Here is a 17570-nt window from a genome sequence, read left to right on the forward strand (position 1 = left end):
AGTTGCTGGTGCACGTTAACAGAAGCTCAAGGATTCTTGATATTTTCATCTGTACATAATCGCAATTTTACGGGTGAAGTTTGCCGCACTTAAGTTAAACGAGCAATAGTAAGTATTACACTCTTAAAACGGTTGCACCCTTTGGGGTGTGTATTTGTCCCACAACAGTAATCGTCATCTGCCTTGCTGGCGTTTGCTTTCTTGAAAACTCGGCTCTGGCTACTTTCCTGTCGAGAATGCTGCGTCACACTGATAACGCGCATGCCGTTCGTGACTGGGAAGTACCGGGCTCGCAGCGTTAAAGAAAGGAAACGCGGGCAACACAGATGACGATTATCGTTGTGGGACAGGATACGCCCCAAAGGGTGTACATTTTTCTAAGAGTGTAGCGTTGAGACACTACGCGCCTGCCTCTTACCTGAAAACCTAAAAAGAGGTTTCCGTATACACTGGAATAAGTTTTAAAAATCCGCCTCCATTCCACCCTATGAAGGTGAATATGCAGCGAAGACGACGTTAGACAAGCGCCACCACCACAAGCGAAGTCGCGCGGGCGTATGCGGAAGGGCGTCGTCATCCTCTTAGGCCCTTCGCCAAGCGCGAGTGCGCCATTGAACTGATTGAATTTCTCGGTCAGTTTCCTCACAAAATTTTGTAAAGTGCGACTTACACACAAGCGGCAGACACGATAGCTTTGGGCCGTAATATTAACATATTTCACACACACACACACACACACACACACACACACACACACACACACACACACACACACATACACACACACACGCACACACACACACACACACACACACACATATATATATATATATATATGAGAAAACATATTTCTCATATGCAGAAACTCGAAAGACAAAGCCCCTTTCCAGTTGCCGTTTGAGGTGTGTCTCATTGGGCGCGGCCGCCAGGTGGCGGTACTGTTTTTAGGTGAGCACAGAACGAGCCCACAAAAAGTATCCGACCATAGAGAAAGAAATTTCAACAAGAGCGGACACTCCCATAGAGCCCAGCGGCCGAATTGACTGTAGCACACCAAGCGGATGTTGTTGACTCCTTCCGGTTTCGGTTTTGCGCGCGCGCGTTTTGAACACCAGTTGGTACACGCCGCGCCGGCTCCGCTGCTCGGCGCGGCATTTTTTTTTTTCGCTTCTGCTGAACCTCGCGTAGCCTTGGCGTGGAATCGTTTCATTATTACGTAGAAATGATTGCGATTGACCTTTACAAGACTGCACCGAATCTGTCAGGTGCAATTTCATAAAGAAAACGAAAGACGTCTTCTGAAATGATGAAATGTTTATTTTGCTCTATATAAATGCTCGTTCCGGGCTTCTTCTGCATTCATCGAAAGTTGTGGCACCAGGTAAGCAGCAGTCGTTGCCGTACGATGCTCCACCGGATCCTATCGGCTGAAAGTAAATTACAAGCATGTATCATTTTGGCATATTGACCTAACAGGAGTATTTCGTGTAGAGGCGAAACGTGCGTAAGTGGTGAATGAGCGGCATTACAGATAAATTCACTTTTACGTACATTTCGCAGCAAAGACTCCTCCGAAACAATGCCATAAAATCTGAACATCCGATTTTCAAGCACCCCTCCTTTCCCTGGCATTATTTCCTGCACTTTAAGTGCACAAATACACGGGTGACTGCGCGTTTCCAAAACAACTTGGCCTCAGTCGACACGATGGTACGCGAAGTACACACACAGGCTCAGCCAGACCATGTTACACGCTCGCAGAATGCCTTCTAATCGCACTCAAGTCAGACTCGTGGGTGCAAAGCCTGTTTTCAGTCGCTCATAATACGTAAATGTCATGTTCTTGAGCTCCTCCGTGTTATCTTTTACGCGTCCTGCCGGCGCATGCAACACTCCCGTGTTATCACTCTCGGCAATCGCTCGTCGCGTTTTCGAGAAGCGCGAGTACCGAAATAAGGTATATCTTGTTGCAGGGCTATAAAATGCGTCACAAACTTGTCCCACTAAAATTCAGTACACGCAAAACTAACTCACTATGGCCGGCTTGCTTTTTTGCTAACACCTTCACAACCCCAGGCGCGGCGAGCAAGCCTTAAGATATCCCGAAAAGTTACCAGATAAATTACAATACTTTTTCGGGTCAGAGAATGCGTCACGAACTTCTACCAGTAAGATCCAGTACACGCGAAACTAACTGCGGCACACAGCCGAGCTGCTTTTCGCCAACTGCGTCAATAAGCCGGGCGCGGCAACCGTGCTTCTAAACTACCCCAAATATAACGACGCTAGTTACAATAATGTTGGGGGCCACAGAATGCGCGAAAACTTGTCTGTCTTAGGCGCTACGACGAAGTACACGCATGTACATGTACACGCGCAAATGTCTCACACGGCCGAGCCGGTTTTCGCTTACTGCGTCAATAAGCCGGGCGCGGCAAGCGTGCCCAAAACCTACCGAAATAAGTTACAGTAATGTTGGGGCTCATAGAAAGCGTCGCAAACATCTCCCAGGACGAGGCATTAACTCAAATTAACTGCGCCAGGACGGCGGAGCTGTTTTTCGCTAACTGCGCCACTCGAACTAAGCCTAAATGTGCTTAAAATGCGCCGCACACTGTCAAACACAATTTCTCACCTTGCCGTAGTCCAGTAGCGCAGTGGTGCCATGTCGAAATGCAGACGATACGCAAGAAAAGCATAGAGAAGGCCGGGAGCCCAAAAACATGGGCTATATCCAAAACAGACGGGTCGCCGAGCACGCGAGCTTCGCACGTACGGCCGGCCTCGCTCACTCCTGCGGCTTGTCTGGCGCATGACGTATGCACGCGCGTCTGGCGTGCCGCTAGCTTGTTGCTAGGCAACGCAACAAAAAGTTGCAAAAAGTAAGTTCATTTACACGCAAAACTTTTTCACTTTTAGTGGGAAAGAATAAAAAAAATAAAACGTTGTCTGGAAGTTTATTTCACATTCTTTTTTTTTCTGATGCTCGCGTCAACTAACGGATGTTGTTGAAACTAGGCGTGACATCTTTCCTGTTGCCAGTTTTTGAAGAGTGTCCCCTCTTGTTGAATTTCTTTCTCTATGATCCGACGAACTAGAGGTTGAGAGCCTTTTGTTCCGGCGTAGCCAGTATACGCATAAGGCCCGTGATACGACGTTTCTTGGGGCCGCGTGCTCGCCGCTGTTATCGCGCGCACAGAACCGTCTTAAGCCCTGGGCCCGTATTTTCTAACGGTCCACTCGGTCGTTTTCCGTTCTTCTGTTTTCTCGGCCCACGCGAGAGCGGCAGCGCACGCCGCCCCGACCCGCCTGCTTGGCCAGTTACGCGAGACGCCGCCGCGAGCCACTTTTTGTTTCAACCCGTTTTCCGCGCACGCGCTGTTCCAGCCGCCCTGCTGCTTCGCCGCGTCTCTCGGGCGAGCCGCAGTAGGCGCTCGCATTTTCAGAATGCGAGAACTGGGCCTTCTTCTTTTAATTGCCTCCACGGTGAATATACGCCAGCCCCCCTTCTCGTACGATGTGTGTGAGCACGCGAATCGAGGCGCTTCGCTAGCGCACGCTGGATACTCGCACGGGCTCTTCTTTTTTCTTTTCTTTTTGAGCCGCCGGGCGCACGTAAGGCGACAGCGCTCGCGTGGTGTGCCACGTAAACAACAGCGGCGATGGCGTTGTTTGCGTGCACCGCAAGTGTGTGTATACGCTGAACGCTGCTGCACGCAAAAGTATTGAACAGCGCCTCCACGTCTCGGAAGTGGGAGCCGCGCGAATTCCAGGGAAGAAACCCCACGTTTCGAAGGTGTACTCCCGAAGTGCACCAGGCGTGGTGCAGGGAGGGTACTCGAATCGGCAACGCATTCATTTTCGTAAACGTTGGCATTTGGAGCGACGAAGGAAAGGAAATACAAACAAATAATTGCGAACGAGAAATGCGATGGAGTCAGTGAACACATAAACCAAAATTTAGCGACCGTCAAACTGAAATGTTATAACGCCTAACTGTCGATGTTCCAAATATGTATGGTCAGAAATGTGTGGTTGCCCATATGCGGTACGCCGCCTTATCTACGGAGCAATTCCAGCGCGTGTGCCTCGTTTCTACGTTTTCGTGTCACGTACCCTGTCGTTCGTGTAAACGTGCGAATGCATCGTAAACAGTCTGCGGTTGCGATTCTGCAGAGACGATGTGGCAACCCAGAAGTGTTTTCATTTAGTCCATAGGCGCGCATGGAGCTCCTCACGCATTTCCCGCCCAGGCATCTTGACACCTTCGAATGAGGGCAACGTTACTCTCCTTTGCTCTTTGTGCACTCGTCTGGCATGCACGGCGCCGGCGTATGACAGCGGTCCAAGAATAGCGAACGCGTCTCGAATCCGAGCTGGGTGTTTGTTTAGACCAGGAAACGGAGCTCGGCACTTGGGTGTGCCATGCAGATGCGAGGGAGACACGCTCCGCAAACTCCCACGTGAAGGGGCGAGATTTTGTTGAAACGAAAAAAAAGCGCTGTAACGAAACGGGCAAAAGGACACGCGAGAGAAATGTCCGAGGCTCGCTCAGTGTGCGTCGCCCGCCGAATGCGTTGTTTCAGGAAGCGACGCGCCGCAGCGGGCACCTGGACGGGCGGATTGTGTTCACCGTAGGCCGAAAAGTCTGCTGCAATGGCAGGAGCGTGCGGGTCGCAACTTTTTCGCCATGACTCACGTTTGTCGCCCTTGCGCCGCCAACGACAGTCTACTCCCCCCCCCCCCCCTCTCTCTCTCTCTCCTTTTCTTTTTTTGCCTTCGGCTTGAATTGTATTTGGTCGTCCTTCGCTGCAGCGACCGAAGAACGCTGTCGTGCATTTCGCTGCAGGACTAGACGCGAGGTGTCAATACGCTACGCCGAAGGCTTCGCCGTTTCCTTCGGCCTGTTTCTTGTCGCTGCTGTTGCGTGTGTGGTGCGCGCCCTTGGGGTGTCGCATTACGGGGCTGCAACGAGGACGCCACTCTCTCCTTTCTCGGCTCCGTTGTTGCGCGCTCCTGTGCCCGGTGTGAGGCCACGACGAAGGAAGCCGTCTCCGTCGCGGACGTTTGTGTGACGCAAGATTTCTTCGTGTCGGACACGAATGGACCTGCACTTTCAGCGGACACCCGAGTGCGTTCTGCCGTACGGGTCTGCTGCGTTTTTGCTTCTCTCGCTGTTTTTTTTTTTTCCGCGCTAGTTACGCTGCAGTCAATGTCGGCTGTAGTGTCGGCGAAAAAATGATCAGACCCTCAAAACTAACAAAGGGCTATTATCCGAAATTGTTAATTAAAAGAAAGAATTCTGCCATAGGCTATCTCGCGATGACTGTCGACAATATTGTACGATCAGCATTGAAATCATTGTACAGCTTCTTAAGAGAAGCAGGTATCCTTGAAAAACTATAAATGAGCCTACCCACAACTTCATATTGTGATACACCTCACCCATTTTCTCATATTTGAGAAGAAGACTGAGGTCTTTAGTCTGTTGGGATCCTCGGAGTCCTTGCGCAGACAAGGATCGTCGCTTAGGTGACCCAACTTTTTAAAAGAAATTTTACCTTGTGTTTGGCGCATCATAGCCTGAGTTGCTTATGCGCCAGTAAACCCAACACAACACTGTGTAGCGATGCACCGTACTGCTGAAGACACCATTGCGTGCAAGGAGGTTAAGAATCTTAATCGCAGCCGCGCAACAGCGCCACCACAGACCACAGCGTCGGAGGTCCACCGAGAAAGCGCCACTAAAATCTGTGTTCAGCATTTGTGATTTCGAATGAAATACGGCGCCATTGCATAGGCATCCCTTATTATTTCTTTTTTAGGCGTTAAACGTTCACCTTTATCGTCAGCTATCGCGCATCCTCACTTCTATCGGTCGGACATGTAATTTCCTTCTTTGTTTCGCGACCGAGAGCGTCGTTTCAGGGGCTATAGATATGAGCCTGCGGCAGCAGCACGCGAAAGCGGGCCAAGCGGGCCAAGAACGCCAATCGCATTATAAATGGCTGTGCGCGCAGTGATATCTAGTCTGCGGCGCCGGGAACGTCGACATTTAAAAGCGAATATTTTTTGTTCGCGCGATATCCTCCCGGTTCGGCGAGCTTCCTCTCGGTGTGGGCAGGCGTGGGAGTCCGCGTGGCGGTGTCTTACGTTCGTCGCTCTCGGGTCGGCGATGCGTGTGCGCTGCGCGTACAGTGGCGCCCCCACCCCGCGGAGGAGCCGCCGTCTTCGGGGCATCCCTGGCCGCGGTGGGCCGATATCGGTGCCGCCGCCGCCTTTTCTTGCGTCTCGCTCGGACGAATGTGCCGCCCCCGTAACGACAGGTTCGGCGCGCTCTCCCCAGCCTTGCGCCGGGCCTCTTGTTCGCGCGGACGGCGTCGCGTCGTCGTTGACTGGTGGAGGTCCACCCCCCTTGCGTAACGGGTTCGGGTCGCGAGACGCGCGCGATTATATTATGCAGCTGGCACACCAGGCGTACCACCCCACCGCCAGCGCGCGCGCGCTTTGTCTTCTTCGTGAGAGCACAGCGAACGACACACTCGGCTTTTAGGATATAGCTTCAAGTTGGGCGAGTCGGTTGAGCTTCGACATTCGTTGCAAACAGCAGTGGACGACAGAGAAGCGATTTGCACAAAGCGCCCGCGTGTTGCCGTCTGGGCAATGCTTTGTTCCTTGCATTCATAATTTCCTTCCACCTTTCTACTGAATTCAAAGCTTCGGCGCTTGTCCTCTGTGTTTGCTTTGCTTGTTTTGATGATTTACTCGCTATCGGATCGTCCATTAATTCGCTCTGCTGCTAGTCACGTTCTCAATCTTGTAGCACCGTTGCGCACGCGCAGCAGCGGCTGCTCGTCCCTCAAGATCCATTTACTCGCTGCATGCGCTTCTGCAATCGACGCTGCCATTGTCCACGCACTCGCGTTTCACTGCAAGCCGCTGCAACTCCAGTCGAGTTCGCAGGGTAATGCTTCCAGACATTCCCCTGCTGCACCGCTGTGTATACAACTCGCCCTCCCAACGTCATGTCTGGCCTCAAGCGGTTTCGTAAATGCGCGTTTTGCGAAAAGGTGCGCCATTTGTCGCGGGCTTCTCGGTGTTACGTGTACGCATGCGCAAGGGAAGCGGCGTCATCAATTTGCAACACGTGTCTGCGCGTGGAAGTTACGCACCACCCGCTCGTTCGGGTTTTAGTTGTACACGGTGCTTCTCGGCAGATACGTAGTTCTCACAGCCTTCTGAAACTACGTATAACTTCCCGCTGCTGGCACACTTATTTTATCATTAAAGTACTTTCGACGCCCCAAGGCATACTACAGAAAGGAGTGCTATGAGTAAGCAACAAAGACACACGTGTGCAGCAATAAAGGTTTCACACCGCGTGTTGTGGGAGCAGGCGCGCGGTTTCAATCCATACTTTGTTCCTGTAACAACTTCGTTCGACAAGACGGTACACCAGCTTTGAGTTTGTGATCGCAGCGGGATGTACGCATGACTCCCGAGGGGCGCCGCAGTGTAGGGGCACCTGGAGTTCCTTTGAATGTGCGCCTGTAATAAGCAAGCGAGTGGTGGCGGTATTGCACACTCCGCCCTCTGGCGGTATCGGAGTGTGCCCGCCGCGGCCGGGAATCGCGTGCTCGGCGGCATGGCCGCTAACAGAGAGCCTCACTTCATGGCTCTGCGCGGGAAACCTCAATTTTCAACACGTGAACGATTATTTAGCACGCACGGTGAGCTGCGTTCAACTTCTACATCACTGTGAACCGTCTGTGAGAAAAGAAAGGTAATTGATTTTAGTTAATTAGAGCGTCATAACGATTGCGGCTCATTCGTATTTTGACATCTGTCATGATTGCAGGACCGCTGAAGCCAGATTAAAAAGAACTTCGCCGACCATGTGCATTATTTAGCACCAACCCCGCCACCGACATAGCTTTCCCTCTTACGCATAGGCTATGGGAGGCGTATGAACGCGAACATTCGATCTATTGCGCTTTAATGTGAAACCATTTCGTTCCATTTTATAGAAATTTTACGCAAGCCCATTTTCTGTAATACAAGTACAGTACCTTTTTCAAGGCCTATAGTTTAGTCCCTGGAAGACGCCAATGTCTTCCGTTAAGCAGTTTTCCGCTATCGTAATAAACCTTCCGTCGCGATGCCCGCCTCTTTTTGCCCCACGACCAGTTTGGAATGACCTTGAGGTTGCCGCTGCAGTTCCAGCCTCGCTCACCTGTTGTCGTGCGGCGGACGGCCAGCTGATGGAGGAAGCGGTCAGAATGATCGGTCACGTTACTTTCTGTGACGTATGCGGCTGCTCGAAGCTTTCTTTTGTCAACGTAGGACTCTCTCTCTCACACACACTTCATTGTTTTCATCCGTGAAGGACGTGGCGCAACTCCTTCGGCGTCCCAGCGTAACCGTCGCGGCCTGTCTCTCTCTCTAGCGTCTTTGTTGCTTCATCCTAGCTTCATCTTGTCGCTTTCTCGTTCCGTTTATTTTACGTGCTGCACGGGATAGCACTCCGGTGAGCGCGCTCTTGGAGGGGCTGGCTCCCCAAAAGTTATCTTTAGCGCTTTCTTCTCTAGTAGGACAATGCCAATATTCAAAATTTCGAATACGAGTCGAATATAATTTTCAATTCGTATTCGATTTTGAGACCTCGCTTTTAGAAATCGTGCAGTATTCGTTTGTGTTCGAATATTTGAGAATCCGAACGACGCTTAGAAGTCTCGAGGAAGAGAGGGCGATGAATGTTCCGAATGCTTTTGCTGCAGAAAAGCCGTGGTTGTTCCGCATCACACTTCTCGAGCGAAAGTGCGGGCGATGTGACTTCTGCCGCGTCTCGTTCGATCGAAATGTCTCTTTTAGGCAGCCTATATACGAATTTGTCGTCTCGATTTAGGCAAGGAAACTTATTGTTTGGTTAGTCTCGTTTCGTTTTCGTACCGCTCTAGAGCAATACGAGGTGCTGTAGAATCGCACTTCTCTTCTTCAACGTACACCGCAATCTGCGCAACTGGTGAATTTCTCTCTTCCCCTGTTGTGTTGTGCTGTGTTTCACGGATAAGCGGAAGCAGGTGCTTCTCCTTTGCAAGCTCCTTGATTGACGGGGCGTCCAGCGGCATGCGCGAATTAAACGACCCTCTTCTTTCTGTCTTTCTATTATTATTTTTTTTTATATCAGACGGACTCTAAGAAGACTTCGCATGTGTAGAAACGAGGAAATATTCGATATCCTATTCGATATCGGGAGGTCGTTGTCAAGCTTCGTTGTCATCAAGGATCAAACGGTCACTATACGCGGCCAGGAGCCCGCAGACCCTGGCGGCCTCCCTCAGCCGCTGCACGGACGGCGACCCGGTGTTGGTCTGCGGGCCGAGCAGAGCAGCCTCCCGATCCTTGGTGGTTAAAACCGCAAGCCCTCGCGGCGGGGGGTCGGCCGGGCAGGCCTATGCCAAACGGTTGATCGTTTTGCACAAGCACGCGTATTCGATTCGAACCAGAACTATCGCTATTCGAACACTTCCGTTCTCCTGGTTTTCTTAGGCCTTTCCCCTTAAGCGGCTTGCTTTTCATTATTATTATTATTATTGTTATTCCTCGCTGATCTGCTTTCAGCCGGTAGATGCGAGGATGGAGCGGGCTTTTTCTCGCATTTATTTATTTTCTTTTCTCGTGTTCTTGTACTTCTTATCGCAAGCGAGTCGAATCAAATGTGCGCCGTCGGAAATGCGAAACCTTCACGCGTCGATCGTCCAAGAGTTTCGGCAGCGCGGGACCCGCGAACGCACACGCTGCTACGGCAGCTTGCGCCGCTCGTTCCTTTTGCGTTGCGTGAAAAGGTCGCTGCTGCTGTCACGGGTGGCGCGGCGGCGTTTCCGAACGATGACGCATGCACCAGGTGACCGTGGCCTCGTCGCGCCTGCGGTGTAACGGAACTCGCCATGGCGTAACGGCCGCTGGGCAAGGCCGGCTACGCGGCGGTGAAGCGGGAGGGCCCGCGAGGACAGGAAGCGGGAATCGGTGCGGACGTGGGACCAGAGCGTTGTCCGACCCCAGCCTTCGTACGCGAGGCCCACGTTGTCCGACGAAGCGCCAGTGTGCTGGGCCAGTTGGTTGGACAGAAGGAAGACGCGCGTGTTACGTCATCCTTTCGCGCTGGTTTATACCACGTGTGGCCCGCACATTGGCGGTAGCCAAAGGCTTGCGTGCTTGCATTCGCCACCGCAAAGATAATTTGGTGGCAGCTTGGTCCTCTTTGACTGACTGCGGTCAACTGACTGCTGTCGCGACCAAACCTAACCTGACTGCTGGCAAAACGCTTTGGCGCAGATTGCGCAGCGCAGACTGCCGGCAGAATGAACGCGAGAAAAGCGCCCCGAAGAACTTCAGTTTGGCCTAATTGGTGTTTGCTGCATGTCACATATTGACCTCCCGTGTCGTCGTTTTGTACTATCTTCCCCTGTCTTCGCCTTTATTAGTGGTCAATTTATGCAGGTTATGCCCTGGCCGCGGGCAGCCAACGAGGAGGAACTGCGTGCGAAATTTCCCTTGGGCGACTCTGTTAGCACAGTATTCCCTGTTCGCATAATTATAGGCGCGCCTCGGAAGGAACTAAGTTCGTTGAAATATTTCACAACTGCTAAACCGTAGCCTCCGGAAGCGGCCGCGCCTGCGTGTCACCCGAAAGGCCGTCCCGCGCGCAGCCCGTTCGCGGAGGCCGTGCTTGAACTGTAGCCTACATAGTGCAGCTCCATTCGTTTGAATCTCATTGTTTGGAATGCGGGTATACACGCCGCCTAGCTGCAGTGCGTAAGTTCCGAAGATGTCGGTGCTCAAAGAGGAGCTGCGCGTCGTTCCAGCAATGCTTCGCGGCGAAACCGTCTTGCGGCGTAGCCTTCTGCCGCGCGAGTCGGGGGAAACTGGGCGAAGAAGAGAGAGAGAGAGAGTAAACGTTTATTTTAAAAGAGACTGTTTGGTTATAGTGGGTGGAGCCCCTCCTCCAGGGCCCCACTGGTTACAGCGGCTCGCCGGGCCTGGTCAAGGGTCGCCAGTTGGCTTCCCAATTCCACTTCCGCGAGTCGCGCCTCCCACGACCAGTTATGTGGAGTGTTGTCTAGCAGCGGCGAGGTGGCAGCCGCCGGACGTGACGCGCACTGGAATGTTATGTGTTCCAATGTCGGTGTTCCTTCGCACCACGGGCATGTGTTGCTGTATTTGTCTGGGTACATTTTGTGTAGCCTGTATAAATGTGGGAAAGTGTTTGTTTGCAGGCGGCGCCAGTCCCGTGCTTGCCTCCTGTCTAGGTCTGGGTGAGGAAGGGCTTTGGTTCGCCTACTGAGCCGTTGTAACTCGAGGATTTCTCTTGGCGCACCGGGTGTCGAGGTGTTCTCCCGGGCGGTGTGGCCCGCGGCTCGGCCTGTCATGCCTCGAGCCAAGCGGTCCGCCCGTTCGTTCCCCGCTATCCCTGTGTGCGCCGGGCACCAGGTCACGCAATGATCCATGGTGAGGTTCGTTCCTAGGATGCGGAAGACGCAGCCCGGTAAAGCCCCCCCAAGGAAGAGGCGGCAGGCGTCCTGCGAGTCTGTCAGCACGTAGGCCGATTGGCCCTTAGCTTCCGCGGCGCGTATAGCAAGGGCTATGGCCACAGCTTCGGCCGTTGCAACCGATTTCGTGTGTATAGATGCTGCTACGGTTGTTCGTCCTTGGCTAGTCACGACTGCTGCAAATGTATTGAGGGTGCCTGGATTCTTGTGATACGAACTCGCGTCTGTAAAGTAAGTATCCGGGTCGCTTCGCCGCCTTAGTAAGGTGGCTGCCCGCGCGCGTCTCCGTGCCGCATGATGGACTGGGTGCATGTGACGGGGGATCGGCGCCACGTGGATCCGCTCTCGGATTTCAGATGGCAGTAGGATTGTTTCATCGCCACAATATTGTGGTGTCAGTGGATAGTTAAGTCTTTGTAAAACCGAGCGCCCCTGAGGTGTCGTGTTTAGCCGTTCACGCTGCGCCATTAGAGTGGCCGCTGCATATTCCTCGAAAGTGTTCATCATTCCTAATTCGGTCAGTCGGATCGTGCTTGTGCTTTCTGGGCGAAGAAGCGCAGGCCCTCGCGGGACGACGCACGCGTACGTGGCGGTGCGCCGGGCCGTGCAATCGGCGAACGCGGCGTCGTTTCGCGTGTCGGCTCTGATACGGCGCGTTTTCTGCACGGCGAAAGGCTGGCGGAAAGCGAAGAGCTGCGAGGCAGTGAGCGCTGCGCAAAGTAAAGAATGCCGCCCCTGCTGTACTCTTTTGGGAGCAACGAGGGAGGGGTGCTCGTGCGTAACCGTGTATGTAAACGCCATGTAAAAAGCGTACGCGTCAAGATACCTCCCCGTTGCTATTTAAGAATCGCGGGCTCCCGGCATGCACGCCAATTAATAACCAACCTCGTTACCTGGATCCCCCCACGTGCCGAGGCAGGCGCGCGCCTGCTCCGTCGAGGTATCGCCTCTCTTTTCGCGCCCTCCGTTTGCGAGCCGAACCCTTTCGCTCCTCTCCCCTGGTGGCGGTGTGCGCGCTGGGGCTCGGCCGCTCCTATCGCCTCGCTCCCGTTATTACGTGGCCGCGGCTCGAGCGCTGCTTTAAGTACGCGACCTCGCGTGATTTCATTGTTTTGTGGCCACTTTTCGCTCCTTGGCCGGTGTAGGGGTGAGGTGTATCTTAATTGTTACTTTGAGAAGCTCCATCGCATTCGGCCGTGTTTCGTTTCGATCGGTCCACGGGGAGAGCCTCCGTGTGCACGTGCAGGTTCGCGTTCCGCGGCGCACCCCTACCGAAGCGCAAGCGTGCACACTGCAAGTGCGAGCGCTGTGGCCGTGTATGGCGTGCGGAAGGTTTGCTCGCTTGTCCTTTTCGTCATTTGTTTGGAAGATGGATCGCAGGGAAAAGATGTAGTCTGCGTGCCACTCCTCGAAACGCCTGCAGCCAGCAAGCTTGCTGTTTTCTGCGACGGCCTATCTGCGCGGGTGCCTGCACTGAAAAGAAGCAAAAAAAAAAAAATAGACTGCGTGTACGACAACACGATAACATTTGCTCGTTGCATAGAAACGTGTGGCTGTCTTTTCCACGGAGTGCTTGGTGACGTTTTGGAACAACAAAATTATGCCCGCCTATGTCGGAAGACCTCCTCAACTACAAGGACGCCAGGCAACGGAACACGCAGTGTCAGTCCAAATGTACTATAAATTCTTAGTAAAATCTAGACGAAGCTGGTGCGCAGGTAACAGGGAGAAGGGTTATAACTTATACATGAACCTGCATGTAGCCGCATGTAATCTGCGCATGTACAGCAGCACTTACGATCTCACTTTTTCCAGCCTTTCATTTCACACAAATGACGTTTGCTTCGGCAATTTTAATTTACTTGTTGGATGCCAGCATAAAGGAGGCTGAGCGCCGGTGGTTTTCGTAGATTTTACATTTAGGGCCATTGTTAGCCAGCTCCGTTTAGCGTACGTATTGAACAACCTCGTCTGACGTGCGTCGGTAACCGGGGTCCACAGCGACATAGTGTACACACTGCCTTTATTCCTGTAGTGTCGCAGTACTCTTAAAAGGAGTGTTACACCGACACGGTGGTAATTTGGCCACAGAACAATAATCCGCGCCAAACGTGTGTGTAATGCTGGGCGAGCACATTTTTGTCCCCGACGCCATATGCATCCCAACGTACGGTAGTGTACCTGACAGGAAAATTGCGGAAAAGGTGTGCACACGCAATTGATGACGGAAAATGTGGTGCGCCAAAATTACGCCCTACGCAGGGACGCACGGTTTTGAAGAGCGTATGCCGACATGAGTCGAGGAATTAACTGTAGCGAAACTACAAGTCTGTCTAAAACAGACTGATACGTACGTTCAAGACTCAACCTTGGCCAATTGCGCGGTGAGAGGACGATTATTATGAGCAAAAATAAATCAGTTTTATTTTTCGAATTTCGCGTCGATACCTAATCGCCGGTGTGTCAGTGTGACGTCACTTATTTCAAAATATATTTTTGTGTAGGGCCGTTATGGCTTGGCCAAAGTTCGTAAGACTTGCTTAAGTTCACACTTTGCCTCTTTTAGAGTAGCTCGTTCTTACTGATAAATGTTTATTAATAAGCCCGAGCAGCGCCGTCGAAATTCATGACGTCACGGCGAGCTGGTGCTGGAATTTCAAGACGGCGTTTCTCGTTTCTTGCGTCCTTTTTTTACCGTCTCTCTGTATCAGAGTGGGTTTTTGCTGCACTGTACAGAAGAGTAATTTACTGACACCGTCCCCTTTTACGTGCATTGGGCAGACATGGGGCAATATTTGGCTGCGTGCGCTTCCAAATGAAACCTAAACCGATCCGAGTTGAGAACGGGAGCCGCGTCCGTGTGTTCCAGTCGTGAGATCCCCCACGTTGGGCGCCAAAGGTGGGGAACGTTTCTGTAGGTAGGCTTGAGGGCGCTGCTGTAGACACCGCGCCGCGGCTGTCGTCGTGTTGTGAGGCGCTCGCAAGTTTGGGCGCGCTTTCCGCGTCCTGCCTTCCTGCAGTCATCTCGCGTGCCCCTTCTCTGTTCCTCGAATGGAGCGCAGTTTTCGCTCGACTTCCGTGTAAGCGAGGCAGCCAGCGCGCGCACGGCCCTGCGTTGTAATAACGGCGAGCTGCGTGTGTTGTGTGTGTGCGTGCATGCGTGCCTACAGGTGCGCGGATCGTGAAAAAGACTCGCGTGTCCCGTCGACAGCCACCGCCTTCCTCGCCTCATGACTCATCTTGGCTCGATGCGTGGTCGTGTATGCGCGACCTCCTCGCGCCGTGGTCTTTTGAATAGAAAACTGGGTCTCCCGCGCTCCGTGGCGCGCGTGTATGCACGCGCAGAAAGCAGCCGCCCGACTTGGTGTGTAGCCTCCTCCAGTCTCACCTCCGTTGGCGCGTTGCCCGGCCGTGTACAGTGTGCGCGTGGTGGGCCAGCATTGCTGCACGTGCGCATGCTGTGGCTTAGTCTATCTCGCCCCACTTACTTTTTCTTTTTTCGAACGCCGTTTGATTTGCTACGTGCACGCGATATTCACGCGCCATACTTACGCCTCGGGAGCGAGCGCGCGGCTCCCCCCCCCCCCTCCTCCTTGGTTGCGTCTCTGTGCCACCGCGCTCTCGTAATTGCGTTCCACCCGAAATAAGGGTTCGCCCATTCACCGAGGGCCGAAGCCATCTCGCGGCTTCGGCCGTATAGCTGCGCGCGCGAGGAGGCAGCTGGCACGCGGCAGCTCTTGCGTTTGCGCCACTGACCATTTGTCAGCTGTGCGCTCGCGTTAATTGCCAAAAAAGTGTAACGAAGTCTTCTTTTTTTCCCATTGTGTGTGTGCGAGCGAAGCTCCGTTTGCGCGTCGACTTCGCCTGTGTACGACGGCTGCTTGGTTTCTCTCTGTTTAATGACTGCCAGAAGTGCCGTCCGTTTGTCTTATTGCCTCCTCCTAGGAACGTCTTTGTCCGCCCCTCATTTCTTTTGAATTGCCCGCGAATACCCTCCTTCGGCACGGTACCGCGTTGGCCATACAAGCACCTTGGCGGGACGCTGCTGTTCGCCCCGGGGCCACAATTAACGACCGTCTGCGCCCCTGCCGGCGATGTGTGGTGCGTGCCCCAAGAAGCGGGGAGGGCCACGCGATTTCGCGTACTTTTCCGCCTGGCGCGTATAACGCTGGCTTGCTTGTTACCACTCGGCGGCGGCACGGAAAACGAGAAAAGAAAAACTTGGCCGAACTAATTCACAAGAAGCTAAGTACTTCTCCTCGTTTAAATAAGAGCGGGTCGTTCTTTGAGAATTCCTAATTGCAGTCTCTATTTTCGCGCGAGCGGGCTGTAATAACTGGGCGCCTTTAAATGTGAACCTTTCGGCGATTGCTCTAACGTCGGCAATTGGCTTGTGCGTCGGCATCCGCCAGCTCTTCCGTATTTTTCCTGCGTGTGCCGAGCATTCCGAGCAACGCATCGTCGCCGTCTCGGACACGTGTTCGCGGAGGAAGTGCGCTTCCGGATCGCCCGAGCGCAAGCGCGCTGCCTTCGTCGAGCTGAGGTCGCCGAACACCTGGAAGACGGGCGGCGCCAGGGCTTGAATTGCGGCCATTCGTTGCACTTGTCTCAACTTGGCTCGTTTTTCTCGGCAACCCCTGCACCAAACTTGACGAGGTCTGTTGCATATAAAAGAAAAAACTTAAAAATCTAGCGACTTGTCGCGTAAAGAGTATGCCGCGGGCCTCCGTGCTTTCTTTCCGAGAATCTTGTGGGCTCCTCGACGCGGGGGAAGCCCTTGTGCCGGAATAACACCGACGGCGCCGCGGCCACGCGCACCCGCCCGGCCGCCGCACCTGAGACGTCACTACGTGCACATGACGCGTCGCACGCTCGGCTGTCAAAAGCTGATTAGTTATTGTCAAAGTGCTTTTGTATACGGAGTGTTTACGCGACCATTTCTTGGCCCCTTAAACTGTGACGCTTATTGGATGCTGTCATCCTGCCTGATCGGTCCGAGTAACGCAATAACCCATTGGTGGAGAAGCCTGTCCCTTGGATGCTGCGGAAACTTATTTAAGGAATAGTTTGAGTAGTTTTGGGTGAGCAAGTAGACGGCGCAACTTCACCAGCGGAGACCAGGCCGGTCAGGCAGGCCGTCGACGACGGGTATGACACCGTTTTGTTTGTAGATATTTTTGTACAGTTTAAACTGACGGTAAATGCCAAGTGAATAAACTTAGTTGTTCAAATGCTACTCTCGTCGTTGTGCCTGCGGACCTGCACTTGCCCCTGCCAGCGCTCATCCCCTTTCGTCTCCCGTCTCGCTGGTGAGCTGATGCGTCTGATATCTAACGGCGGCGTCACTTCGCTACAGACTGTTGGTCGCGAATTCTTGATTTCAATCGTCAATTATTTATTAAAAATTGGCGAAAATCGAAAATTTTCAGAAAACGAAACTATGAAGTTTACAACTCTAACTCGGCAAGGAAAAATGACAGCATAATTCTGGGAATTGCATGTGATAGTAAATCTAAAGCGCACAAGATTGCTATGTTACACATGAATAAAAAAAATATTAGTTATATGGAAATACAGCTTTTGCGGAACCCTCGTACGCAACGTAACAAATTCACGTAAGATGTAAAATTACATCAAATTTGTCCGTTTTCAATGATCTAGTGGGTGCCGATTACAGAACTGCGATATCTGTTCTTGATGCAGAGCTATTAATTTATATAAAGTTCGTGCTTCTTATCTTTTTAGAAAAATTCAGGCCCTAAATCGAAAGTCCGCTTCCAACAGTCCCTAGAATTCAACCTTCCCTCTCAAATGCAAAAAAAAAAAAAAAATTCATTATAATTGCTCCAGGGGTTATCTCGGACAAACGTTTTTTGCATTTTACAGGTATTCGAATAGGCCGCGTCGGATTTGGGCCCGAGCTGAAGCTTCCTCTTAAAATTCTTTCCGGCAGGAACGGCAGCAGTATGACCTTGGGAGAGCCCCCCGTGTTCTAAAACGTTCCTCCACCTCAACTCGAGA

General features: G+C 52.6%; 1 protein-coding gene and 1 long non-coding RNA gene across 3 annotated transcripts in view; one reads left to right on the forward strand and one right to left on the reverse strand.

The window, feature by feature from the left end:
• Positions 1-17570, forward strand: part of klar (klarsicht) — a 684286-nt gene that overhangs the window by 485739 nt on the left and 180977 nt on the right. The gene's annotated exons all lie outside the window — the stretch shown is intronic.
• On the reverse strand, positions 1295-2988 carry LOC142588498 (uncharacterized). Its single transcript, XR_012829722.1, has 2 exons — positions 2636-2988; positions 1295-1427 (listed from the first exon to the last, which is right to left on the reverse strand). It is a non-coding gene; the product is annotated as an uncharacterized LOC142588498 (long non-coding RNA).

The sequence above is a fragment of the Dermacentor variabilis genome, chromosome 7, assembly GCF_050947875.1.
Source record: "Dermacentor variabilis isolate Ectoservices chromosome 7, ASM5094787v1, whole genome shotgun sequence".
In the NCBI taxonomy this organism is placed as follows: domain Eukaryota; kingdom Metazoa; phylum Arthropoda; class Arachnida; order Ixodida; family Ixodidae; genus Dermacentor; species Dermacentor variabilis.